The 27,286-nt window shown below is 35.2% G+C and overlaps 3 long non-coding RNA genes across 4 annotated transcripts; 2 read left to right on the top strand and 1 right to left on the bottom strand.

Annotated features, from left to right (window-relative positions):
* Positions 1 to 9,888: 9,888 nt before the first annotated feature.
* On the top strand, positions 9,889 to 21,234 carry LOC148911708 (uncharacterized). The gene is made up of 4 exons (XR_016119580.1): positions 9,889 to 10,000; positions 14,809 to 14,916; positions 20,606 to 20,710; positions 20,912 to 21,234. It is a non-coding gene; the product is annotated as an uncharacterized LOC148911708 (long non-coding RNA).
* A 1,298-nt stretch (positions 21,235 to 22,532) lies between these two features.
* LOC148911707 (uncharacterized) lies at positions 22,533 to 26,455 on the bottom strand. Of its 2 annotated transcripts, XR_016119561.1 has the most exons (6): positions 26,244 to 26,455; positions 25,625 to 25,705; positions 24,623 to 24,794; positions 23,787 to 23,858; positions 23,394 to 23,481; positions 22,533 to 22,920 (listed from the first exon to the last, which is right to left on the bottom strand). It is a non-coding gene; the product is annotated as an uncharacterized LOC148911707 (long non-coding RNA). The 2 variants fall into 2 exon arrangements; XR_016119560.1 differs by lacking the exon at positions 26,244 to 26,455 and having other exon boundaries at positions 25,625 to 25,746.
* On the top strand, positions 23,474 to 26,498 carry LOC148911706 (uncharacterized). The gene is made up of 5 exons (XR_016119559.1): positions 23,474 to 23,844; positions 24,162 to 24,250; positions 24,730 to 24,813; positions 25,651 to 25,731; positions 26,393 to 26,498. It is a non-coding gene; the product is annotated as an uncharacterized LOC148911706 (long non-coding RNA).
* Positions 26,499 to 27,286: the final 788 nt, after the last annotated feature.

The following is a 27,286-nucleotide window of genomic DNA, read 5'->3' as shown; positions in this document are numbered from 1 at the left end:
CCTACAACTATCGTATACAACACGCTCGCGTCTGTCGTAGGCGAGTTGTAGGCTTGATTTACACGCTACGACTCGAGTTGTGGGATGGCACGAGCGTGTTGTGTACGATAGTTGTAGGCGAAAATCGTAGCGTCTAAACCGGCCTTTAGTACATTTCGTTTCACCTTAAGACTACTACGATTACAGAGGGGTAGGTCGTTAACTCAACGGCGGATCCAGGGGATGGGCAAATCGGGGCTGAAGCCCCCCTTCAGCAGAAAAAAACAACAAAACAAAACTGAAGAATTAGATGCTTTTTTGTTGTTTGTGCTGATAAAAAAAACTCAATTGGCCCCTCCCCCCTCCCCCTTAAAATATTTGCTGGATCCGCCCTGGAAACTCCTTTTGTCTTTGAGACCATTGAGACCTAATTAGATGCTTATAAATGAAATATGGTACGATAGTCAATTGAGCCATAATAAAGTCCTCTAAAAAGTACTGTCACGTAGAGTACTGTACTAATTTTTCGACCTACGAGTCTTCAAATTGAACACAACATCAGAAATAAGGGTTTACGATACGATCGAGATTACCGTACAACCTTTGACTTACTAAATCAACTCCTTCACACAGTTAAAGGGGACTCCTTCTATCTATGTAATTTAAAAAATAAGTTTACATGGGTGTCCTTTTGAGTGTTGTGATCTTCACACGCGTCAGAGGGACGCCTTCTGTCGATGTAAAACCTAAGATAAGCTTCCTTTGGTGCTTTGTTAAATATTGTGATCTTCACTTCGTAAAACTCGCTACTACTCACACCTTCACACGCTTCAGAGGGACGTCTTCTGCCGATGTAGTATGTACGAGAAAATAAGCTTACTTTGGTGTCCTCTTGAGTGTTGTGAAATTCACACGCTTCAGAAGGACGCCTTCTTCAATGTAGTATGTACGAGAAAATAAGCTTACTTTGGTGTCCTTTTGAGTGTTGTGAAATTCACACGCGTCAGAAGGACGCCTTCTTTGATGTAGTATGCACGAGAAAATAAGCTTACTTTGGTGTTTCTTTATGAGTGTTGTGATCTTCACATGCTTCAGAGGGACGCCTTCTGCCGATCTAATATCTACGAGAAAACAAGCTTACTTTGGTGTCCTTTTGAGTGTTGTGAAATTCACACGCCTCAGAAGGACGCCTTCTTCGATGTGGTATGTACCAGAAAATAAACTTATTTTGGTGTTTTTTTTTAATGTTGTGATCTTTGTAAAACTCGCTACTACTCACTCCTTCACACTCTTCAGAGGCACGCCTTCTGTCGAAGTAATGTCTAAGAGAAAACAAGCTTACTTTGGTGTCTTTTTGAGTGTTGTGAAATTCACACGCTTCAGAAGGACGCCTTCTTCAATGTAGTATGTACGAGAAAATAAGCTTACTTTGATGTCCTTATGAGTGTTGTGATCATCGTAAAACTCCAGCTACTCAGCACCCCTTCACACACTTCAGAAGCACTCCTTATGTCGATGTTAGTTCTTTTTAATTCTTAGAGAAAACATGCTTACCTTGGTGTCCATTTGAGCTCAGTTCAAAAAGGGTAAAACCGTCAAATTTTGATCATCAGAACTCTATATTGTTTAATAGTTTATTCAAAAAAAACTCCTAAAAATCTAGGATATATCGATTTTTTAGAAAAACTTAATTTTTCTAACAGAAAATAATGAAAATAATAGTACGTAATGTTTGTAGTTAGCTTTTATCCGTAGCCCTCTGAGCCCCAATTAAATGCCTATAAATGGAGGTTTCTCAGTAATATATGATCTTCCGCTAAGGGAAGACAGTTTTCATGGTTTGGAATTATTTATTTGATTTTTAACGAGGCGTTTGAGTGTTTGGCGTTAATCTTGACTCTGCATAAAGTAGTATTATCGAGATAAAATGTCTCCAAACTACTTCTCAAACTTGTTGTTAACCGCTTCGTCTATAATGATGACTTAGCGGTTAAAAATCCATCCGACATCAGCCTTGATTTGGTAAGCGATTGTTTTATGATATAATTAACTACTAGGATAAAGAATAAAAGGCTTGCCTTGTGACTGAATGATGTGTTTTGAGAAAAAGAGTACATCGCGGGCGGAGAGTGCATCTCACGGGCCACTCACAGACCAAATTACATACATTTATAGCATTTTATGGGGGTCCTTCTCCGCCCGTGATGTAGTCTTCGCCCGTACCTTGAATGCTCCACATTTGAAGCTTTTAAAAAATTCCTAGCACTTAAAGAATGGACAAATCGATAAAGAGTACGTTCTGCATGACTGTAGAAGACTCAAGGTACAGACTAATCCAGTTCTAGACTCACTTTCTGTCTTCTATAACAGACTGAAAAACTATTTACTTTGGTGTCCTTTTGAGCTCAGTTCAAAAGGATAAAACCCCTCAAATTTTGCTCATCAGAACTCTATATTGTTTAATGGTTTATTCGAAAAAAACTCCTAAAAATCTAGGATATATCGATTTTTTAGAAAAACTTAATTTTTCTAACAGATGAAAAAATAGATGTTACTGACCTAGAACATTGGAGAGGTGGGTGTGTTGCATAGGCGTACAAGTAGCTTGCGGGTCCATACTTTTGATGCTCGTAAAACCATTTCCTTTACGACCAAAACAAAATAAATTACACAATCGATCCCCATTTGTCTTGCTCTTTTAGAATCTGTAACTTTTTGTCTCAAAATCCAAAATTGTTGAAAATCCCTATCTGGACTCACTCCTTGGATCGGACTTTTCCTAGGTGGAGTGTCGGAATGAGGAAAATTTTTTCTTTGGTATTTTGACTTAAGATTATAGCGAAAAGTCTAACATCACTAGAAAAGTTACTTTGAATCAGTTTTTTTTAAAGATTTATGAAAATTATGGCGTATATGAGAAGGATACGTTAAGGGGTTCTCGTTGAGAATCTGTGAACTTATTCCACTTGATTTCTCATTTCATTTCTTTTTTTTTAGAAACAAGGAATCGAAAAAGACCTTCAAAAACTCCTCACTTGCGTTCCTGCCAGATAGAAAGCTAAGACAGAAAATAGAGCGGCGTACAGTTACCATCACCGTGGATACATCAAAGGGAAAATAGATAGTCTTTATCAAACGAATGGAGATCCTGTACCGTATCCCCAAATCGATCAATGCTATTCAAGTGAAAACAGAAAAGGTCAGTAGTGATTTTGATGTTTTATCAAAAATTTATATTGATGTTGTGTGTTTATTGTTTACAGTTTAATAGTATGTACTGCCTGTGGTGCGACGAAGGTGAATATACCACAGGTAGCCCATCCCCTGATTTATATTAGAAACCAGATTGTGACTTTCAAGCATGTGGACAAGCTCTTTACCCTTTTTCAAATCAAGACATATGTTAATTTGTTTGCTAACGTGAAGTTCACATCCAGTAAAATGACCTTTGAAGCTTCTATTCCACTCCTAAACCACAATCATTTGACCATTATTTCTTTTTGTATAACATAGAGAAACTAAAAAGGAAATCTTTTATAAGCTTCAAGATTTTCTTTTTCACAATCGAAAAGTCAATATGTTCTTCTAAACGCGGAAGAAAAAATATATACTTCAAAAGTAGTTTTAAAAAAAAACTTAATATGGCTTAGAAGTTGACTGAGTAGCATGAAAGGTCCTTTCACTGGATGTGAACTAAGCGTGGGGCCATGAGGTAGCTACTTTTCACATCCATTGAAGGGATCTTTTTCAGTTTCGAAACGCTATATATTTTGATCAAATCATAGAATAACTAATAAACAAACAAAAATAAAAATCAGAAGGACGAAACTGGTTCAAGACTTGATTAGAAGCCTCAAAGGTCCTTTCACTGGATGTGAACTAAGCGTGCGACCATGAGGGAACTCAGTACTTTTCATATCCATTGAAGGGAACGTTTTCAACTTCGAAACTCTATATTTTTTGTTCAATTTAAAACAAAATAAGTAAACAAATTGAATTAAAGATCAGAAGAAATTGGATCAAGAGTATTGACTGAGGAGTTCCAAAGGTCCTTTCACTGGATGTGAACTAAGAATAACTATTGAACTGAGAAACTATTTTCTCCGCGCGACTTTTTGCCGTTCAGTTCAAAAGGGTAAAACCCCTCAAAGTTTGCTCATCAGAACTCTATATTGTTTTTAAAAAATCACGTTGTACAATAGTTATTTAAAACGATACTACGGGAGCTTCCCTTACATTTAGGAAGGGCTTAAATTTCTTAATGATGGATAAATTACATGAAATTCTTTTCTTGATATTTTCTATATGACGGCACCAAGTCAGATTATTATCTATCTGTACTCCAAGACATTTTGTTTCGTTGGTTTTTTTCAAGTTGAGGACATTCATAGAAAGAGTTACATCCTCCTCGCGGAAAGCAGATAATCTCTGTCTAGAGCCTATTAACATGAATTCTGACTTAATGACGTTTAAAGTTAGTTTGTTTGCACAAAGCCAAGATGATACATGATCTACATCTATGTCCATCTGCTTTTTTAGGTCAATTGCGTTACCATCAGAGAAGGTCAGACTCGTATCGACAGCATACAATCTTGCTTTACTAACTGTTAAGCACTTCGGCAAATCATTGATGTACGCAAGGAAGAGGATCGGACCTATGATCGTACCTTTTGTGGAACACCATACGCTATTGATTTCATATCTGATAAAACACCATTAACAGAACACTGTTGGGATCTATCAGTCAAATACGACCTGAACCATTCTCTGGCAAATTTTCTTTACAGGTGCATGCTCATCAAGTATGCCAGTCAAGACAGAATTATAGAAGATCACAGCTGAAGTGACATCTTGTTGACTGCTAGAGTCAACTAGAGATGAACTAGCAATGTCATCACGGAATTGTTGTTTATCAACAGATTTTAATTTGCGATAATGGACCTCTTTTCTCTCAAAGGCGGTCTTTGGTAAGGCAATAGTACATCCAACTACATAATAAACCATTTCATACATGGTACCATTTCATACAGTAATATCAGGATATGTGGTACCATTTTCTCAAGTAATGATATCACGATATTTGGTATTATTTCATTCAGCAATATGAGGATATTTAGTGCCGTTTCTTCTAGTAATATCAGGATATTTAGCACCATTCCATCCAGTAATATCCGTATATTTGATACCAGTAATAACAGAATATTTGGTAGGACTTTTTCATTCTGCGCCAGTAGAATGGAACACTTTACCATCTAGTATTAGGCATATTACATCATTACCTTCTTTTAAAGAACACTTAAAGACATATTTTTTATAGAAAAGCCTTTATTTAGTTGTTTTTGCAATTCCTATTGATTAACTTAGCTTTTATGTTTCTAGTTATTGTGTATTGTTTCTGTATTCAGCGCAGATGAACATCTTGTGCTAATCTGCGCTTTATAAATGTAATTTATTATTATTATCATTATTATTATTATTATTAATGACTTCGTCATATTTGGCGCTATTTCATCCAGTAATGATATCGATATTTTTGGTACCACTCTTTCCAGTAATATCAGAATATTTAGTACCATTGCCTTCAGTAATAGCAACCTATTTGTTACAATTCCTTCCAATAACATCAGAAAATTTGGTATCATTTCCTCCAGTAATAGCAGGGTATTTGGTACCATTCCTTCCACTAATACAAGGATATTTGCTACCATTTTTTAAAGTAAGGATATCAGGATATTTTGCACAATTTCATTCAGTAATGATATCGATATATTTTGTTAACATTCCATCGAGGAATATCAGAATATTTGGTACCATTGCATCCAGTAATAGCAGGATATTTGGTACCTTTCCAACCAGTAATATCAGGATATTTGGTACCATTTCCTCAAGCAATGATATCAGGATGTTTGGCATCCTTACATTTAGTAATATCGGGATATTTGGCACCATTTCATCCAGCAACATCAGTATATATAGTAGGATTTCATCCAGTAATATCAGCGTATTTGGTACCATTCCAACCAATAATATCAGGATATTGGGTACCATTTCGTCCAGTAATGATATCAGGATATTTGGCACCTTTGCAACCACTAATATCAGGATATTTAGTAAAATTTCATCTAGTATTATTAGAATATTTGGTGACATTCCAACCAGTAATATCAGGATATTTGTTACCATTCCTTCCAGTAATATCAGGGTATTGGGTAACATTTTTTCCAGTAATGATTTCCTGATATTTGCCACCATTTCATCCAGTAATGATATCGATAAATTTGGTGCCATTCCAACCTGTAATATCAGAACATTTTGGCATTCCAATCAGCAATATGAGAATATTTGGTACCATTGCATCCGGTGATGTCAGGATATTTGCTACCATTCCATCCAGTAGTATTAGGTATTTCGGTAGCATTTTTATCCAGTAATGATATAAGCATATTTGTTACCATTTTTTCCAGTAATGTTATCTTTTTATTTGATACCATTCCAACCATTAATAGCAGGATATTTGGTTCCATTCTTTCCGGTAATATCAGGGTATTTTGTATCATTCCATCCAGTAATAAGATCGACATATGGTTGTATTCGTTCCATTGATATCATGATATTTGACACCATTTTATCCAGTAATATCAGTGTATTTGGTACCATTTCATCCAATAATATCGGGATATTTGGTTCAATTTCATCCTGTAGTGCTCAGGATATTTGGTACGATTTCATTCATTAATATCAGGATATTTGGTACCACTACATCCAGTAATCTATTGTACAGTTATTTGTAGGTTTTAGTTCAATTTATATATTGGTATCAGCTGCTTGAAATGCACATGATGTTTTTGATCTTTCTTTCCTGAACGGACAGATACATTTACAGAGATGAGGCGAAGGTAAAGTACACAAATGTTGTTCATGGTAATGTTAGCGTGACCATGATGATTATGATGATAATGCTGCGGTATTGATTAATGTTGGTGACAAAGATAATTGCGATGAAAATAGTAATGATGGTAATGATGATAGTGATCTTGATGATGGTGATGCTAATGATCAATGATAATGGTTGATATAAGGTTGTATTGATGATGATTGTGATGGTGGCGATGATGATGGTTAATGATTGTTATGATCGTGAAGATTATTGTGATGATGATGGTGATGATGATGATGATATTGAATAATGATTCTGATGATGATGTTAATTATTGATGTGGTGATGATGTCCAGGAATGATGTCAATTAATGATAATCTTGATAATCTTTTTGCACGATTTCTCACTCTATAATCCTGTTTACAGACCCTACGTGATTCACTGGGCTGTACGAACGGCGCACGGATCCCAGAAAGCCGGAAATAGGTGAGTTATCGTCATCATCCCCCTTTTCGTACGTTCATTCATATTCTCACCTTTAAAGCATGTTCTATTCCTAGATTTCGTGGGAATCTTCCTCCCTGGGCTTGTGGTTTACAGAGCTGATAGAGCGCAATGCGCAGGTCTCTGTTCTTTTGATGGTCGCTCTTATGTGTTCTGGATGACTGTATTCTTAAATCCTCAGGAATTCTTGACACCTAACGTTTCATCATTACAATCACGCAATCATGTATTTAACTCAGTCATATCACATCATATCACAAGAGTAGTATTTGTCACACCAGTTACCCACCACCAACCAAGCAAGGTCCTTATGTAGCAGATCTATTTATCTACCCGTTACTATATGAAACATTCAGAATCAGAACTAAGTAATTCAAATTCCTCTTATTCACGTAGTTAGTAATGTAGGCATCCAGCAGTAATTAAGTATTAAGTTCTTACTACAGTTCCTTATGTGCTTACAAGTTCTAACATTTGTATGTTACTGTTGTGTTTACAGTAGTCTCTCGTGCGCACAAAGGCTGGTCACTAGACTGCGTAGTCCTACACAATGACGTCACACGGTTCTCAAAGATGACATCACAAGTCCCCCAACTGAAGGTGTCTACGTGCATGGATTGTATCTAGATGGAGTAGGATCAGGGTTCGACGAAGCTGTAAGCTGATAGAACCTGCACTTAAAGTCCTCTTCACCTCTGTCACTGTCGTTCATAATTATGCGATAAACTCTACCGCGGTAATGAATAATCGATTGTACCATTGTCCTATTTATAAGAAGCAGCGACGCGCAGGCCTGACGTACATTGTCTGCGTGGACCTGAACACCAATGAGAACCCAGATCACTTGATACTACGTGGAGTGGCTTTGCTATGTGATATCAAGTAAAGCAGTACAAAAACATTTATTGATAGAGATCATGTAGAGATTATTCGGTTTTATAGATAATCTATAGACATCGCCTTCGTCAGATTATGCAGCAGTTTTTGTTTCACTGTGAAATCAACGGATCACGTTGCGAAAGGAGGGAAAAAAACGCCAATAAAATGTCTTGAAAACGTCACGGTGTTCATACGACGCCATACGACGGTATACGACGCCATGTATATCACAATCATACGAAATCTGCTTTAGCAGGATGCGTGTTACTTAGAAAGCAATTGACGCGCCTATATACCGCCTGTCTAAATCATATTTCAATGTGCACTGTCTTTCTATAGAGCTGTTAAGTGTGACGTAATTAGAACGAAAAACGACTTCCGGTTCCAACTTAATAATTACTTCTACAGATACTTTTTTCTTCATAGCATGATTTTCTGTTCGTATGTCTAATTGTAGGAGGTAGAGAATGAATCCTGGGAATAAGTTGTGGCAAGATTTTATCGATCTCTTGCGTGATTGGACCCCGAAATACGTCACGACTTAAAAGCCCTATAACATATGTTAGTCTGTATTGTTCATGACGAGCTTAGATTTTGTTGCAAGAAAAACAAGTAAGCCACTAAAGAATTTCGTAGACCACAGAAATAGATTTTTTTCCAAATAATGAATAGTAATACTTAGTATGTTTTGATGTGATTTGTTAAACAATATACACCTAAATCCAAAATGGTGCACGGACAGTTAAAAATGAGGCAACCCTTGCCAAATGTAGAAATCTACAGTATTTTCGTATAAATTAATGCTGCAATTGTCGCGTTCCTGAATGTAAGAAGAAAGGGAAGACAGAACAAGTGAACAAGTGTATCTTGATACCATGTTATTTCTTTGCATTTGACCCTGGATGCCTCGCTTTCATGCAACACAATTTTGTTTTGGATTCATTTATCTAGGTGCATTAGATCATAGATGTAGAATATAAAATATTTTTTTAGGAATTATTAGTAATACTTAGGGTCTAATGTATACCAATAGTAACACAAATTGAAAAGTCTGAGGTGTATGTCAAAAATGATTGACGTCATAGACAGACAGACAATATCAAAATATACATAGACAAAAAATATCAAAATTGTACATAGACATTTTACCCGAATAAACATATGAAGGCTATAATTGTTAGTTTTTAATATCCTGGTGTAATGTTTTCCCATTTCAGACCACATGTCATTCCCTACAGTAGTTTCTTTGTTTAATGGCCGTACATGAGAAGACACATGATATGGATACAACTCAAAAGAAGAATCTTAATCTTAAGAGAATGACACGAGATCTGAAATGGAAAAATAGTGTGCCCCAAATAAATCAGGTTTATTTGTTTCCCTGAAGCCACTTCTAGCCTTCACACCCCCCCCCCCCCACCCCACCCCCACCCTGTAAAGTACTCTTCCCATCCCCACCCCTCTCCTGCTAACCTAGACATAACCTGCCAAATACTTTCATTTAACCTTTACCAGAACATACTCATTATTATTATCATGATAAATTATAATATAAAAAAGAATATATTTGATGTAACCCCGTTTAATCCAAGACAAGTTCTTCCTTTGGGCTACCTGTGTCTTCGAGCCTTTAGTAACAATTTGATCAGCGGTAGATCAAGAGTTAAAATGGCCGCTGTGTGTTCGTTATACGAAGTCGGAGTAAAAATGGATATTTTCATTTGTTTTTGGCAAAGTTAACTTATGGCTGCAATCTGCAGGTATGTATGAAACTTGAGTAGTAATGTTTTGCCGCGAGAAGGAATAGAACATCAAGAGATCGGGCTTTTCATACAGCTTTGTTGGACGTTTGAAATCGTGAAACTTGGAAAACTGCATTTGAATGAAGAGCTCGATCTCTTTATCGCCGAGGAGTTAGTCAGAGATATTTGTAGGAAGTAATGAGGGTGGACAACCATTTAATTCTCATTCCTATTGTCTGACATTCTACCATTTAATTCTCATTCTTATTGTCTGACATTCTCCCATTTAGTTCTCATTCTTATTGTCTGACATTCTACCATTCTATTCTCATTTTTATTGTCTGACATTCTACCGTTTAATTCTCATTCTTATTGTCTGACATTCTACCGTTTAATTCTCATTTTTATTGTCTGACATTCTACTATTTGATTCTCATTCTTATTGTCTGACATTCTACCATTTAATTCTCATTCTTATTGTCCGACATTCTCCCGTTTAATTCTCATTTTTATTGTCTGACATTCTCCCATTTAATTGTCATTCTTATTGTCTGACATTCTACCATTTAATTCTCATTTTTATTGTCTGACATTCTCCCATTTAATTGTCATTCTTATTGTCTGACATTCTACCATTTCATTCTCATTTTTATTGTCTGACATTCTACCATTTAATTCTCATTCTTGTCTGACATTCTCCCATTTAATTGTCATTCTTATTGTCTGACATTCTCCCATTTAATTCTCATTCTTATTGTCTAAACTTCTCCCATTTAATTGTCATTCTTATTGTATGACTTTCTACCATTTAATTCTCATTCTTATTGTCTGACATTCTACCATTTAATTCTCATTTTTATTGTATGACATTCTACCATTTAATTCTCATTCTTATTGTCTGACATTCTACTATTTAATTCTCATTCTTATTGTCTGATATTCTACCATTTAATTCTCATTCTTATTGTCTGACATTCTACTATTTAATTCTCATTCTTATTGTCTGATATTCTACCATTTAATTCTCATTCTTATTGTCTGACATTCTCCCATTTAATTCTCATTTTTATTGTCTGACATTCAACCATTTAATTCTCATTCTTATTGTCTGACATTCTACTATTTAATTCTCATTCTTATTGTCCGACATTCTGCTATTTAATTCTCATTCTTATTGTCTGACATTCTACCATTTAATTCTCATTCCTACTGTCTGACATTTTAGCAATTATTTCTCATTCTTATTGTCTGACATTCTACTATTTAATTCTTATTCTTCCTGTCTGAACTTCTACCATTTAATTCTCATTCTTGCTGTCTGACATTTTACCAAGTATTTATCATTTTTATTGTCCGACATTCTACCATTTAATTCTCATTTTTGCTGTCTGACATTCTACCATTTAATTCTCATTCTTATTGTCTGACATTCTACCATTTAATTCTCATTCTGACTGTCTGACATTGTACTATTTAATTGTCATTCTTATTGTCTGACATTCTACCATTTAATTCTCATTCTTATTGTCGGACATTCTACCATTTAATTCTCATTCTTATTGTCTAACATTCTACCATTTAATTCTCATTCTTGTCTGACATTCTACAATTTAATTCTCATTCTTACTGTCTCACATTTTACCAAGTATTTATCATTTTTATTGTACGACATTCTACCATTTAATTCTCATTCTTATTGTCTGACATTCTCCCATTTAATTCTCATTCTTATTGTCTGACATTCTCCCATTTAATTCTCATTCTTATTGTCTGACATTCTCCCATTTAATTCTCATTCTTATTGTCCGACATTCTGCTATTTAATTGTCATTCTTATTGTCTGACATTCTACCATTTAATTCTCATTCTTGTCTGACATTCTCGCAATTAATTGTCATTCTTATTGTCTGACATTCAACCATTTAATTGTCATTCTTATTGTCTGACATTCTCCCATTTAATTCTCATTCTTGTTGTCTGACATTCTACCATTTAATTCTCATTCTTACTGTCTCACATTTTACCAAGTATTTATCATTTTTATTGTACGACATTCTACCATTTAATTCTCATTCTTATTGTTTGACATTTTCCCATTTAATTGTCATTCTTATTGTCTGACATTCTCCCATTTAATTCTCATTCTTATTGTCTGACATTCTCCCATTTAATTCTCATTCTTATTGTCCGACATTCTGCTATTTAATTGTCATTCTTATTGTCTGACATTCTACCATTTAATTCTCATTCTTGTCTGACATTCTCGCAATTAATTGTCATTCTTATTGTCTGACATTCAACCATTTCATTGTCATTCTTATTGTCTGACATTCTCCCATTTAATTCTTATTCTTGTCTGACATTCTACCATTTAATTCTTATTCTTGTCTGACATTCTACCATTTAATTCTCATTATTACTGTCTCACATTTTACCAAGTATTTATCATTTTTATTGTCCGACATTCTACCATTTAATTCTAATTTTTCCTGTCTGACATTCTACCATTTAATTCTCATTCTTATTGTCTGACATTCTACCATTTAATTCTCATTCTGACTGTCTGACATTGTACTATTTAATTGTCATTCTTATTGTCTGACATTCTACCATTTAATTCTCATTCTTATTGTCGGACATTCTACCATTTAATTCTCATTCTTATTGTCTAACATTCTACCATTTAATTCTCATTCTTGTCTGACATTCTACAATTTAATTCTCATTCTTACTGTCTCACATTTTACCAAGTATTTATCATTTTTATTGTACGACATTCTACCATTTAATTCTCATTCTTATTGTCTGACATTCTCCCATTTAATTCTAATTCTTATTGTCTGACATTCTACCATTTAATTCTCATTCTTATTGTCTGACATTCTACCATTTAATTCCCATTCTTATTGTTTGACATTCTCCCATTTAATTGTCATTCTTATTGTCTGACATTCTCCCATTTAATTCTCATTCTTATTGTCTGACATTCTCCCATTTAATTCTCATTCTTATTGTCCGACATTCTGCTATTTAATTGTCATTCTTATTGTCTGACATTCTACCATTTAATTCTCATTCTTGTCTGACATTCTCGCAATTAATTGTCATTCTTATTGTCTGACATTCAACCATTTCATTGTCATTCTTATTGTCTGACATTCTCCCATTTAATTCTTATTCTTGTCTGACATTCTACCATTTAATTCTTATTCTTGTCTGACATTCTACCATTTAATTCTCATTATTACTGTCTCACATTTTACCAAGTATTTATCATTTTTATTGTCCGACATTCTACCATTTAATTCTAATTTTTCCTGTCTGACATTCTACCATTTAATTCTCATTCTTATTGTCTGACATTCTACTATTTAATTCTCATTCTTATTGTTTGACATTCTCCCATTTAATTCTCATTCTTATTGTCTGATATTCTAGCATTTAATTCTCATTCATATTGTCTGACATTCTACCATTTAAATCTCATTCTTATTGTCTGATATTCTAGCATTTAATTCTCATTCTTATTGTTTGACATTCTACCATTTAATTCTCATTCTTATTGTCTGACATTCTACCATTTAATTCTCATTCTTATTGTCTGACATTCTACCATTTATTGCTCATTCTTTATACTGTCTGACATTCTATATTTTAATTCTTCATGGAATTGATGGTCTCTTCAATCTCTCTTTAATATTTAATATTTCAAACACATTGAAAAAGGATGGAATTAGTTTTTTATTTTCAAAAAAAATTTTTTTTTTTACTTTGTTTTGTTTTACTTTTATAACCTGTGAAATAGTAAGTAGATATGATCGGTCTATCCATGTTTGATGATAGAGATGAATATTTTTAATACTTCCTTTCACAGTTCCCTGTGTCATCTTGAAAGGTATCCATGCCTTTGCATAAGCTAGATGAACGGTTAGCTTGCAACGATAGAGACCTTTTGAAAACATTGGACAATTATTCACATGCCTTTATCATTGCAAGCTAACTGTTCATCTAGCTTTGATGTAAAGGCATGGCTACCTTTCAAGATAGGGCAGGGAACTGTGATAAGGACTAGTATTGGAACTTGCACAGAGTATCTAATAGAGGACAAAATTACTTTAACTACATGATGTTACTTTTAAGGGAAACAGGACAATACATTACAAAATCTAATGGTTAATTTATTAGTGTAATGCAATGAGATGGTAGGTTCACTGATATCATGCAGTTCCAGGGGGAGTTCAGGCCCGTAGGCAGCCTTCGAATCGGGGCGGTTCGTTTTCTTCATGTCGGGGACCTCATGAATGACCTCATTGCATGGCAGGCAATCCGCGAATCCAAAAAAAAAAAAAAAAAAAGAGAGAGAAGAGGAAAACTTTTTAAATTTTTGATTAGCAAATTAATGATTTGAAAGTATATTAATTCAAATACCATGTGGACACCGGACCTTTTCCGTGTGTGGGGGGGGTTTGTCCGAACCCACAGAACCCCCTTGGCTACGGGCCTGGAGTTGATAGGTAGTGGTGTAACAACAGAGATGTGTGTACGTGCAGTTGTCCATCAGTACGATCTATGCATGGAGCAAATCATTCAGTCACACAGCTTTCATGCTATCCCAACATAAAGCAAAAATTTTAAATTTTGCAAATATACAGTATGGAACTTTTCTTCTCCGGCCAATATGCATAAACCTGCCTTGTCAGGTTTGCCATCAATCCCTTCACCACTTGAGGGGAGGAGGGGGGAGGGAGGAGCTGTTTAACAGCCATAAGTTTACTAAATGAATTTAATATTATTGCCCTAACTTGGATCATGTTCTGTTCTTTCAGTATTTGGACTTCCATTTGGATAAAGCAAAGGTACAAGTGAATCACTAAAATAGAGGACTGTGACAAGGAGTGGTCATTGTTTCACCTCGACAACAGAACAACAATCTGGCAAGTATTTTACTTATGTGATTTAATTGGATTGGATTGGATGATGGGTGGAGTAACAATGGACTGATGTGATTTAATTGGATTGCATTGGATGATTGGTGGAGTAAGAATGGACTAATGTGATTTAATTGGATTGGATTGGATTGGATGATGGGTGGAGTAAGAATGGACTAATTGATGGGTGGAGTAAGAATGGACTAATGTGATTTAATTGGATTGGATTGGATTGGATGATGGGTGGAGTAAGAATGGACTAATATGGTTTAATTGGATTGGATGGATGGTGGCTGGAGTTTGAATGGAGTAATGTGATTTAAATAGCTTAGATGGATGATGGCTGGAGTAAGAATGGACTAATGTGATTTAATTGGATTAGATTGGATGGTGGGTGGAGTAAGAATGGACTAATCTTATTTTATTGGATTGGATTGGATGATGGTTGGAGTATGACTGCACCAATGTGACTTAATTGGATTGGATTGGATAATGGGTGGGGTAAGAATGGACTAATGGGATTTAATTGGATTGGATGGATGATGGTTGGAGTAAGAATGGACTAATGTGATTTAATAGGATTAGATTGATGGTGGGTGGGGTAAGAATGGCCTAATTTTATTTTATTGGATTGGATTGGATGATGGGTGGAGTTAGAATAGGCTAATGTGATTTAATTGGATTGGATTGGATAATAGGTGGGGTAAGAATGGACTAATGTGATTTAATTGGATTGGATGGATGATGGTTGAAGTAAGAATGGACTAATGTGATTTAATATGATTGGATGGATGATGGGTGGAGTAAGAATGGACTAATAGGATTTAATTGGATTGGATGGATGATGATCGGAGTAAGAATGGACTAATGTGATTTAATATGATTGGATAGAGGATGGGTGGAGTATGAATGGACTAATTTTATTTACTTGGATTGGATTAGATGATGGGTTGAGTAAGAATGGACTAAGTAATGTTTAATAAACGAGCAGGAGTGTTTTATCGGGTATAAAACACGAGGCGCAGCCAAGTGGTTTTAGACCCAATAAAACACGATCTGCGAGATTATTGAACGGCTTAGAAAACTTATGATGTTTGTTCTCATTGTGTACCGATTTTTTTACGAAATGAACCAAGTTTGATAGAGAAAATCCAAGTTAAAGTTTATGCAAATGAAGAGGAATCTTTATCCGATATGAAATCACCTTCATGGTCATGATTTCTATTGTGTTTTCTTCATGAATTATTAACGAGTTTTCTAAGTAATGTTTAATAAATGAGCAGGAGTGTTTTATCGGGTATAAAACACGAGGCGCAGCCTAGTGGTTTTAGAGCCGATAAAACACGATCTGCGAGATTATTGAACGGCTTAGAAAACTTATGATGTTTGTTCTCATTGTGTACCGATTTTTTTACGAAATGAACCAAGTTTGATAGAGAAAATCCAAGTTAAAGTTTATGCAAATGAAGACGAATCTTTATCCGATTTAAAATCACCTTCATGGTCATGATTTCTATTGTGTTTCCTTCATAAATTATGAATGAGTTTTCTAATGTGATTTAATTGGATTGGATTGGATAATGGGTGGAGTAAGAATGGACAAATTTTATTTAATTGGATTGGATTGGATGATGGGTGGAGTTAGAATAGGCTAATGTGATTTAATTGGATTGAATTGGATAATAGGTGGAGTAAGAATATGCTAATGTGATTTAATTGGATTGGATGGATGATGGTTGAAGTAAGAATGGACTAATGTGATATAATTGGATTGGATGGATGGATGATGGGTGGAGTAAGAATGGACTAATGTGATGTAATTGGATTGGATGGATGATGGGTGGAGTAAGAATGGACTAATGTGATTTAATATGATTGGATTGGATGATGGGTGGAGTATGAATGGACTAATGTGATTTAATTGGATTGGATTGGATGATGGTAGGAGTATGAATGGACTAATGTGATTTAATTGGATTGGATTGGATGATGGGTGGAGTAAGAATGGACTACTTGATGGGTGGAATAAGAATGGACTAATGTGATTTAATTGGATTGTATTGGATGATGGGTGGAGTAAGAATGGACTAATGTGATTTAATTGGATTGGATGGATGATTGGTGGAGTAAGAATGGACTAATGTGATTTAATTGGATTGGATTGGATGATGGGTGGAGTAAGAATGGACTAATGTGATTTAATTGGATGGATGGATGATTGGTGGAGTAAGAATGAACTAATGTGATTTAATTGGATTGGATTGGATGATGGGTGGAGTAAGAATGGACTATCTTTATTTAATTGGATTGGATTGGATGATGGTTGGAGTAAGAATGGACTAATGTGATTTAATTGGATGGATGGATGATTGGTTGAGTAGGAATGGACTAATGTGATTTAATTGAATTGGATTGGATGATGGGTGGAGTAAGAATATGCTAATTTGATTTAATTGGATTGGATTGGATGATGGGTGGAGTAAGAATGGACTAATATGGTTTAATTGGATTGGATGGATGGTGGCTGGAGTTTGAATGGAGTAATGTGATTTAATATGATTGAATTGGATGATGGGTGGAGTAAGAATGGACTAATGTAATTTAATATGATTGGATTGGATGATGGGTGGAGTATGAATGGACTAATGTGATTTAATTGGATTGGATTGGATGATGGGTGGAGTAAGAATGGACTAATGTGATTTAATAGGATTGGATTGATGGTGGGTGGAGTTTGAATGGACTAATGTGATTTAATTGGATTGGATTGGATTGGATGATGGGTGGAGTAAGAATGGACTAATTTTATTTAATTGGATTGGATTGGATGATGGGTTGAGTAAGAATGGACTAAGTAATGTTTAATAAACGAGCAGGAGTATTTTATCGGGTATAAAACACGAGGCGCAGCCGAGTGGCTTTAGATCCGATAAAACACGATCTGCGAGATTATTAAACGGCTTAGAAAACTTATGATGTTTGTTCTCATTGTGTACCGATTTTTTTACGAAATGAACCAAGTTTGATAGAGAAAATCCAAGTTAAAGTTTATGCAAATGAAGACGAATCTTTATCCGATTTAAAATCACCTTCATGGTCATGATTTCTATTGTGTTTCCTTCATGAATTATGAATGAGTTTTCTAATGTGATTTAATAGGATTGGATTGATGGTGAGTGGAGTAAGAATGGCCTAACTTTATTTTATTGGATTGGATTGGATGATGGGTGGAGTTAGAATAGGCTAATGTGATTTAATTGGATTGAATTGGATAATAGGTGGAGTAAGAATATACTTAGGTGATTTAATTGGATTGGATGGATGATGGTTGAAGTAAGAATGGACTAATGTGATATAATTGGATTGGATGGATGGATGATGGGTGGAGTAAGAATGGACTAATGTGATGTAATTGGATTGGATGGATGATGGGTGGAGTAAGAATGGACTAATGTGATTTAATATGATTGGATTGGATGATGGGTGGAGTATGAATGGACTAATGTGATTTAATTGGATTGGATTGGATGATGGTAGGAGTATGAATGGACTAATGTGATTTAATTGGATTGGATTGGATGATGGGTGGAGTAAGAATGGACTACTTGATGGGTGGAATAAGAATGGACTAATGTGATTTAATTGGATTGTATTGGATGATGGGTGGAGTAGGAATGGACTAATGTGATTTAATTGGATTGGATGGATGATTGGTGGAGTAAGAATGGACTAATGTGATTTAATTGGATTGGATTGGATGATGGGTGGAGTAAGAATGGACTAATGTGATTTAATTGGATGGATGGATGATTGGTGGAGTAAGAATGAACTAATGTGATTTAATTGGATTGGATTGGATGATGGGTGGAGTAAGAATGGACTATCTTTATTTAATTGGATTGGATTGGATGATGGTTGGAGTAAGAATGGACTAATGTGATTTAATTGGATGGATGGATGATTGGTTGAGTAGGAATGGACTAATGTGATTTAATTGAATTGGATTGGATGATGGGTGGAGTAAGAATATGCTAATTTGATTTAATTGGATTGGATTGGATGATGGGTGGAGTAAGAATGGACTAATATGGTTTAATTGGATTGGATGGATGGTGGCTGGAGTTTGAATGGAGTAATGTGATTTAATATGATTGAATTGGATGATGGGTGGAGTAAGAATGGACTAATGTAATTTAATATGATTGGATTGGATGATGGGTGGAGTATGAATGGACTAATGTGATTTAATTGGATTGGATTGGATGATGGGTGGAGTAAGAATGGACTAATGTGATTTAATAGGATTGGATTGATGGTGGGTGGAGTTTGAATGGACTAATGTGATTTAATTGGATTGGATTGGATTGGATGATGGGTGGAGTAAGAATGGACTAATTTTATTTAATTGGATTGGATTGGATGATGGGTTGAGTAAGAATGGACTAAGTAATGTTTAATAAACGAGCAGGAGTATTTTATCGGGTATAAAACACGAGGCGCAGCCGAGTGGCTTTAGATCCGATAAAACACGATCTGCGAGATTATTAAACGGCTTAGAAAACTTATGATGTTTGTTCTCATTGTGTACCGATTTTTTTACGAAATGAACCAAGTTTGATAGAGAAAATCCAAGTTAAAGTTTATGCAAATGAAGACGAATCTTTATCCGATTTAAAATCACCTTCATGGTCATGATTTCTATTGTGTTTCCTTCATGAATTATGAATGAGTTTTCTAATGTGATTTAATAGGATTGGATTGATGGTGAGTGGAGTAAGAATGGCCTAACTTTATTTTATTGGATTGGATTGGATGATGGGTGGAGTTAGAATAGGCTAATGTGATTTAATTGGATTGAATTGGATAATAGGTGGAGTAAGAATATACTTATGTGATTTAATTGGATTGGATGGATGATGGTTGAAGTAAGAATGGACTAATGTGATATAATTGGATTGGATGGATGGATGATGGGTGGAGTAAGAATGGACTAATGTGATGTAATTGGATTGGATGGATGATGGGTGGAGTAAGAATGGACTAATGTGATTTAATATGATTGGATTGGATGATGGGTGGAGTATGAATGGACTAATGATATTTAATTGGATTGGATTGGATGATGGTAGGAGTATGAATGGACTAATGTGATTTAATTGGATTGTATTGGATGATGGGTGGAGTAAGAATGGACTACTTGATGGGTGGAATAAGAATGGACTAATGTGATTTAATTGGATTGTATTGGATGATGGGTGGAGTAGGAATGGACTAATGTGATTTAATTGGATTGGATTGGATGATGGTAGGAGTATGAATGGACTAATGTGATTTAATTGGATTGGATTGGATGATGGGTGGAGTATGAATGGACTAATGTGATTTAATTGGATTGTATTGGATGATGGGTGGAGTAGGAATGGACTAATGTGATTTAATTGGATTGGATGGATGTTGGGTGGAGTATGAATGGACTAATGTGATTTAATGGGATTGGATTGGATGATGGGTGGAGGAAGAATGGACTAAAATGATTGAATTGGATTGGATGGATGGATGGATGGTGGGTGTCATCCAATCCCATCCAATTTTGTTGGATTGTTTGTGAGTTTATGGGATTGGATATATGAAAAATTAGATAAATATTTCTTATCTTCTACTATGAAGTTTTTAATGATATGTACATCACGGCCAGATACTTGAATGAAGGAGTTGATTGTTATGAATCCATGTTTGATAATCACTTGAAGCACAGAAGATGGACCATATTGTGTAGGGATATCGACGTTGCTAATGAAAGGTACTGTAAGAGGCAGCACATGAACAGTGTTAAAACCCCCCTTCCTATGCTCTACCGCTTTCTTTTATGGAAGGTCCTCGATATTTCTGTTTCCTATGCGTTGTTCCTTGTTCCCTGTTCTGTTTTGGTTATGAAATATATTAATCATGTGAATCACGACAAAAATAAATAGGTTTATGTTGCTCTGTTAATCACTCTCAGCAGCTGATGGGCATGAAGAACGACGGAATAAAGGACAACAGAAATCAAGACAAGAAGAAAATTGTAATTAGAGAGAGAAAGGAGACAAACAACAAAAAATGGACACAAGAGGCGCTTAGTTTTTATAATGAAAAAAAAGAAAAAATAAGAATAGAAAAATAAGAAAAAAGCTAAAAAGGAAAATAACATAAATGAAAAGAAAGAAAAGGAAAGAAGAAAAAAGAGCAGAGCAGAGCAGAGCAGTGCAGAGCAGAGCAGAGCAGAGCAGAGCAGAGCAGAGCAGAGCAGAGCAGAGCAGAGCAGAGCAGAGCAGAGCAGAGCAGAGCAGAGCAGAGCAGAGCAGAGCAGAGCAGAGCAGAGCAGAGCAGAGCAGAGCAGAGCAGAGCAGAGCAGAGCAGAGCAGAGCAGAGCAGATTGACAAAACTATGAGGGTTATAGATAAAAGGTAAATAGAGTGATAGGAGAATAAAAGAGATTAAATTTTGTATATACAACGACTGTAAAAGATTCAAAGTCAAGTGAATTTCATTAAACTATTTAAAAAAAATACAAAATCTCAGTCGTCACTATACCCCACCCCCTCCCCCCAAATCACACACCCATGCTCACAGCGTGATTAGAGCCTCGAGCCTCTTGACTGCGAGTCTTACAGGACAAAATAAAAGAAATGTCACGAATTCCGATATGATGAAGGCTGTGACTTCTTTTGTATTTTACTGTTCTGGTCGTTTTCAGGATAATCGTGAGCAATCAATACCATTAACACCCTGACCGTCACCAAGAAACAAAGAAGTAATACTCAAAGGATTGACAAATGAACAATGAAGGCATTGATTTATAAAGTGCTAGATTCTTTGAGGCTTGCTTCTTTTCTTGTCGTGAGAAAGAATACTGATTCTATGAAAGAAAATAATGATGATTGAGGGAATGACGTGACTAAAACACACGGACCCTTTTTTCTCCAAAAAAGAAACAAACCGTCCACGGGTTTCTACTGTATTCACGCAAATATGACGTCATGTATTTGATTACATTGGTCGTTGTGTAAGCACGTGTTATTCCCTCAGGTAAATGTTTTATTCTACGCTTGAAAACACTTATTCAAACTGAAATAAAGGAGAAAAAAATTAATGCGCATAATTTACTAGTATCAAACGGTTCCTCTGTTCTGTTTTGCTTCAAGAAATAAAGCTCCTGTTATGCGCCTAAAACTTTTTGCTAAAACTTGTTTTCAAAGTCGTTGCGAGACAAGATTCACGGGGATGAATCACGACACAATCTCGTTCTAAAACTTCTTCGCGAAGTTTCGTTTGCCGGCACGAGTATAGCTAGTGTGAGCAAGTTTAAGCTAAAAGTTTCAACGTGTGAAAGTAGCTTAAACTGAAATCAGGCGCGCGAAGTGGCGAAGCCGCATGAGTTAATAAAGTTTTTAAATAACTTGAAGTGTAATAAAAAAATATTGGCGCTTTATGCGTCTTGAAATCTTAGTTTGTTCCTCTTTGTCTCTGGGTGTATTTTATTTTTGGTCGGGTGGAGTCTAGACATGAAAGGATATTTTTCAGCTGTTGTTTTATTTCTTTTATTTTTTATTTTTATGGGTCAGGCAATAAATGTCACACAATAAAGGTTCGATGTTCTTTTATTATCAACTGCGTGATCTAATGAATTCAAATGAAAGGATTATTTCAAACCCACGATTTTATTTTTTCACGCCTTAAAAAACAGAAAATTAAGGGTCACGTGACTGGTCACGTGACTAATTAACATAATGGTGTTTTTTGCCTAAAATAAGCGTTTTTTTGGGTTTTTATTCTCCGTAGGGTACGAATATAGCCTTTTCTGGTCATTTTTCATGTTTTAGGCAAAAAATATTGCTCGAAAACCGTCGCACTTTCACCAAAAAAATCAAGATTTTTGTGGGATCCCTGTGTAAAATGCTAGTTCTAGGCCCTTGAGTGACTTTGGATTCATTTCAAACTTGCTCCCTTCGTGGTTCGACGTGTGTCAATCTGTGGAAATATAAAGAGAAGTTTTTACAAGAACAAAAAAATTTTATTAGCTCGTGCTCCATCTAACAGATAGATAAGGGCACGAGAACTATGAAAGGTAAGAATTATTGTGTTTTTCTGCGTTATTCTGGCGTTTTTCCGTATTTTTAACCAGTTTGTAGATTTCGAAAGTTCGGTTGACCGCCATGACACGTGTTGGCTTTGAACTCTAAGAATTTCACTTTTTCTTGCAAAATACAATTAAATTTGCCACAAATATGTAATTTTAGAAAGTTTCCAAACAGTTTGTAAGCTTAATTTGAGTATATTTTCATTTTTTCCATATTTTGAAACTTTTGTCATCATCGTTACACGAAACTTGGTTCGTGAAATTTTAAAACCTCCCCTCCCTCGTTAGAACCATGAAAATCCTAAATATTAATGTCCTAATGATTTATCTTTCTTTGTATTGCAGTCTTAAAAGTATAACTTACACGTGAAATACTCCATAAGGCTGTCCAGTGATCTGTAACAAGATGGAAACCTGACATCTGAACCTCATTACCATACTGCATCTTGACTCTAAGCAATATATAATGGAATACTTCAGTATTAATCTGGTAATGATGGGTATAATGCACTAAAACAAGAAGCAAAAACACTTGATACAATGTTGTCTATGAGTAATGAACTGCAAATCAATCTGTTGATGACCCTGTGACCTTCATAACAATATGGACTCTCACTGTTGCTGTATGGATGTTGACCTGAATATCAACCTGATGACCCTGTGACCTTCATAACAATATGGACTTCCCTTGTTGCTGTATGGGTGTTGACCTGAATATCAACTTGATGACCCTGTGACCATAACAATATGGACTCACCTTGTTACTACAAAAATGTTGTTCATATCCCAAGCAGCAGTTTATTACTAATCATCAGGTATGTATATTACTCTGGAGAACAAATTCATACATAAGTTAGTTATACAATGCTTTGTTGAGGCACTCTATGGGCTATTATTTCTCAAAATCAACATGGTAGATGTCAGACAACCACAGGGTTCCCACTGTACAACATGGTCTACTGCTAACCAGTACTGTATACTGACAGGACTGAAAGATTGACATGGATTGTGTCCGCATTATAGAACATTTATACGATGTAGCCTTAACTAGTATCTGCTAGTAATATAATCATTTCAACAAATATCTATGATTCAGGTTTCTAAACACAGATCTCTTTCACTTTTTCAACAGCTTGATGACAAGTATTGATATGTGTCATCATTAGATTGTGATGATACTACATTGCATCAAGCTATTGCCAGCAGATGTATGACAGACAAGTAAGTTAAACTATTAGCTATGTTATAGAATATATAAATGCATCCATTCCAGGTTTTTGTTTGTTTTTGTATTCATTAAAGTGCAACTACTGTAACTGGGACCACTTGAACAGTTAGACAAGAAAACAAATTAAAATGTAGAATGAAAACAATGCATTGCAACTTTGGGTAGTGGAGCCAATTAGAAACCTAGACAGCATGAGAATCGTAATTTGATCCTGATGTTGGATTGTATTGTTTTCATTCTACAATATGATTGGTTCTCGCTGTCTAGGTGGCCCTGGTTATAGTAGTCAAACTGTAAGAACAGATGTTAGTAAAAGAAAATGAGCATGAATTTCACCTATATTTTATTATTGAGTAGACCTTTACCTTATTTGCAAAGTAAAAACAACACATGCACAGCCATTACACAAAGAAATAATACTCAAGGGAATGCCGCATGAACTAAAATCAATATCTTTGCCTTTTTTCACCAGGTTGTCAACATCTTCAGCCAAGCATCATGTTGTCATAGTGATGATGTTGTCAAGGCCTGGACAGTCTGCAAACATGATAAACAAGTAAGTTTACCAATACATAGCACCTCTCTTACAATACCAACTACAGTTTCCAAGCAAAGTATTGTTTTAAGGAATGATTCAAACTCTCGTATTTTGTTGCTCTATTTTATTATGACGTCAAATGCAAACAATCTTGTTTCAATACTAAGAACCATGGTAGAGGGAGGGGGACAGAAAAGCAACAGCACAAAGAAAAGTGGGAAAAATTGTATTTTTTTGAATCAAAACAACAATAAATAGCCACCAAATACTGGATATGTTATGGAATAATCACTGGTTTATAAAATATTTGGAAACCAGAAGTATCAGAGCTATCAATTCAGCTGCAGAGTAAAAGGAGTCCCAATTAACCTCATTGACTCAGGCATGTTTTCCCATCATTTCAGACCATGTGTAATTCCCTTGATTCATGTATCTTCTCGTGTACAATCGATAAACAATCATTGTTTTAAACTAAATGAATTGGGAAAACATTATGCCTGAGCTGAGGAGGTATATTCTTATCATTGTTTATCATGCTGTCCCCTTGTAAACAAGCTGTGACAGTGTTTTAGTGACCATACAAATTACTCAATAAAGTCCTCTTCATTAGTATTCAAGGGATTTTTATATAATGAGACATCAATCTTTATACATAAAGAATACTAATGAAGATTACTTTATCACAGATAAAACTACATATAAGTTATATAAACACTTAGAGCTTCATAAAGGCCAGTCTTGTGTATGATCTCTGACTGCACGTCGGCCTACTAGGGGCCCGTTTTACCTGATATCAATCTAAACTTAGCTTACTGTAGTCAACACTCACCAGATCTCTTTGACTTTTTTCAACAGTTTGTCAGCCTCTCAGCCAAGCATTATGTTGTCATAGTGATGATGCTGTCAAGTTCTAGCCAGCAGATAAATGACAGACAAGTAAGTAAGTTTAGCTACTTGAACTACATGTTAATATTAAGGTACTTTGCATACATAGCAATAGACCCCTTGATTTCCTAGAGGAATTGTTCTGGGGGACAATACAATAGGCCGCCTTTGCTTATGCAAAAAAAATCCATTTGTTTTGTTCCCCAGAACAATTATTCATCTTGGGACTCAGTGCAAGGGGTCCATACATGATGGAATATGTGTATCTTGTATCTGATGCTCAACTTGATTCATTGTTTGCAACTTATCCCAGCAATTGGAATTTTCATTAGGGTTAATCCAAGGGTGATCAAAAAGACAATCAAAGTCTTGGTGTAAGACTAGCATTCAATAAGTAATAAAAAATAAATGGGATTTAACAGTGGCAGTTGTAAAGAGTGGTTCTTTATCAACTGAATTCCAATTGGAATTTAGAAGTTGATTTTGTGGAGAGAGGAAAAGTGGAGCATCCAGAGAAAAACCCTTGAAGCACAGGAGAAATACAATGAGCAAACTCTACTCACATACGACAAAGATATCGATCCAAGGTCACATAACTGCAGCATGCTTACTCCTGTTTTCAAACATCTAACTTTGCCATTTGCTCCTATCTCATGCGTGTCAATCAAAAGGGTTACAGATATTGACAGTTACATTCTGTTTTTCTTTCTAGCTACACCAAGTCTGTCATATTCAGTTATACCAAGCTGTTGTGCTGTAAAGACTTTATGAGATGACACAGCACCATCAAGATCAAGTCAATCAGTACTGATGACAGGAATCATCCACCAAGGATATTAACACGAATAACATGGTTTAGAGATTGAAATCTAGAATGATCCAGAAATTTCTAACCAAAAAAAAATTAGTCTAGCATTTTTCAGAAATTAAAAAAGGGGGAAAAATGAAAAGTTACTACCTCTAGGCCTAGGAGAAAAGTATATCTTGTATAGACAGAAATGTCAAAGAAAAGACAACAAAAAGACGTGCATTTAAAAGAAACATTTTGTGAGAGAGTTTTCTAAAACTACAAAAAATTTTGAAGCTGGATCTGAAAGCATTTCAGAGCTTTACCTAGGCCTAGGGGTAAAAAAAGAGCTTTAAGATTTCAAAGAAAAAATTAAGTAGTAAAAATTATGTTTTTGGCTAGAGGACTGGTAACATGCAGGGCTCAAAATAACACAAATGTTTGTGCAGGACAAGTGAATTGTGACTGTAAAATTTCTTTCACCATTTTATTCTCAAAATCCTATGTGAATTTTTTTCTTATTAATAACTGCAATCAGAAAATTGGGATTGCATGTTGCCTGCTATTTTGAACCCTGCAGATAAGTTTATTTCACAGATACTTTTGTACACCGTAGGAATATTCTTTTCATTGTTTACAAATCATCTTGATTCAAAGAATTTTCTCACACTGCAATGACAGTAAGATTTAAAATATCTATTTTTAAAAGTTTATTTTGTATTTTAAAGACTACAAGCATAATTTCAGTATTCACAAAAAAATCACCAAGAAGGTGTTTCAGTTCCTTGCAAGACTTTATCAGATAAAGATGAATTAGAA

The sequence above is a fragment of the Actinia tenebrosa genome, unplaced genomic scaffold (assembly GCF_029948245.1).
Source record: "Actinia tenebrosa isolate PJP-AT-01 unplaced genomic scaffold, QUT_ActTen_1.0 PGA_scaffold13__45_contigs__length_12533684, whole genome shotgun sequence".
NCBI classification, from domain to species: domain Eukaryota; kingdom Metazoa; phylum Cnidaria; class Anthozoa; order Actiniaria; family Actiniidae; genus Actinia; species Actinia tenebrosa.
Note: the sequence above shows the minus strand (reverse complement) of the source record. Positions and strands in the feature narration are given on the sequence as shown.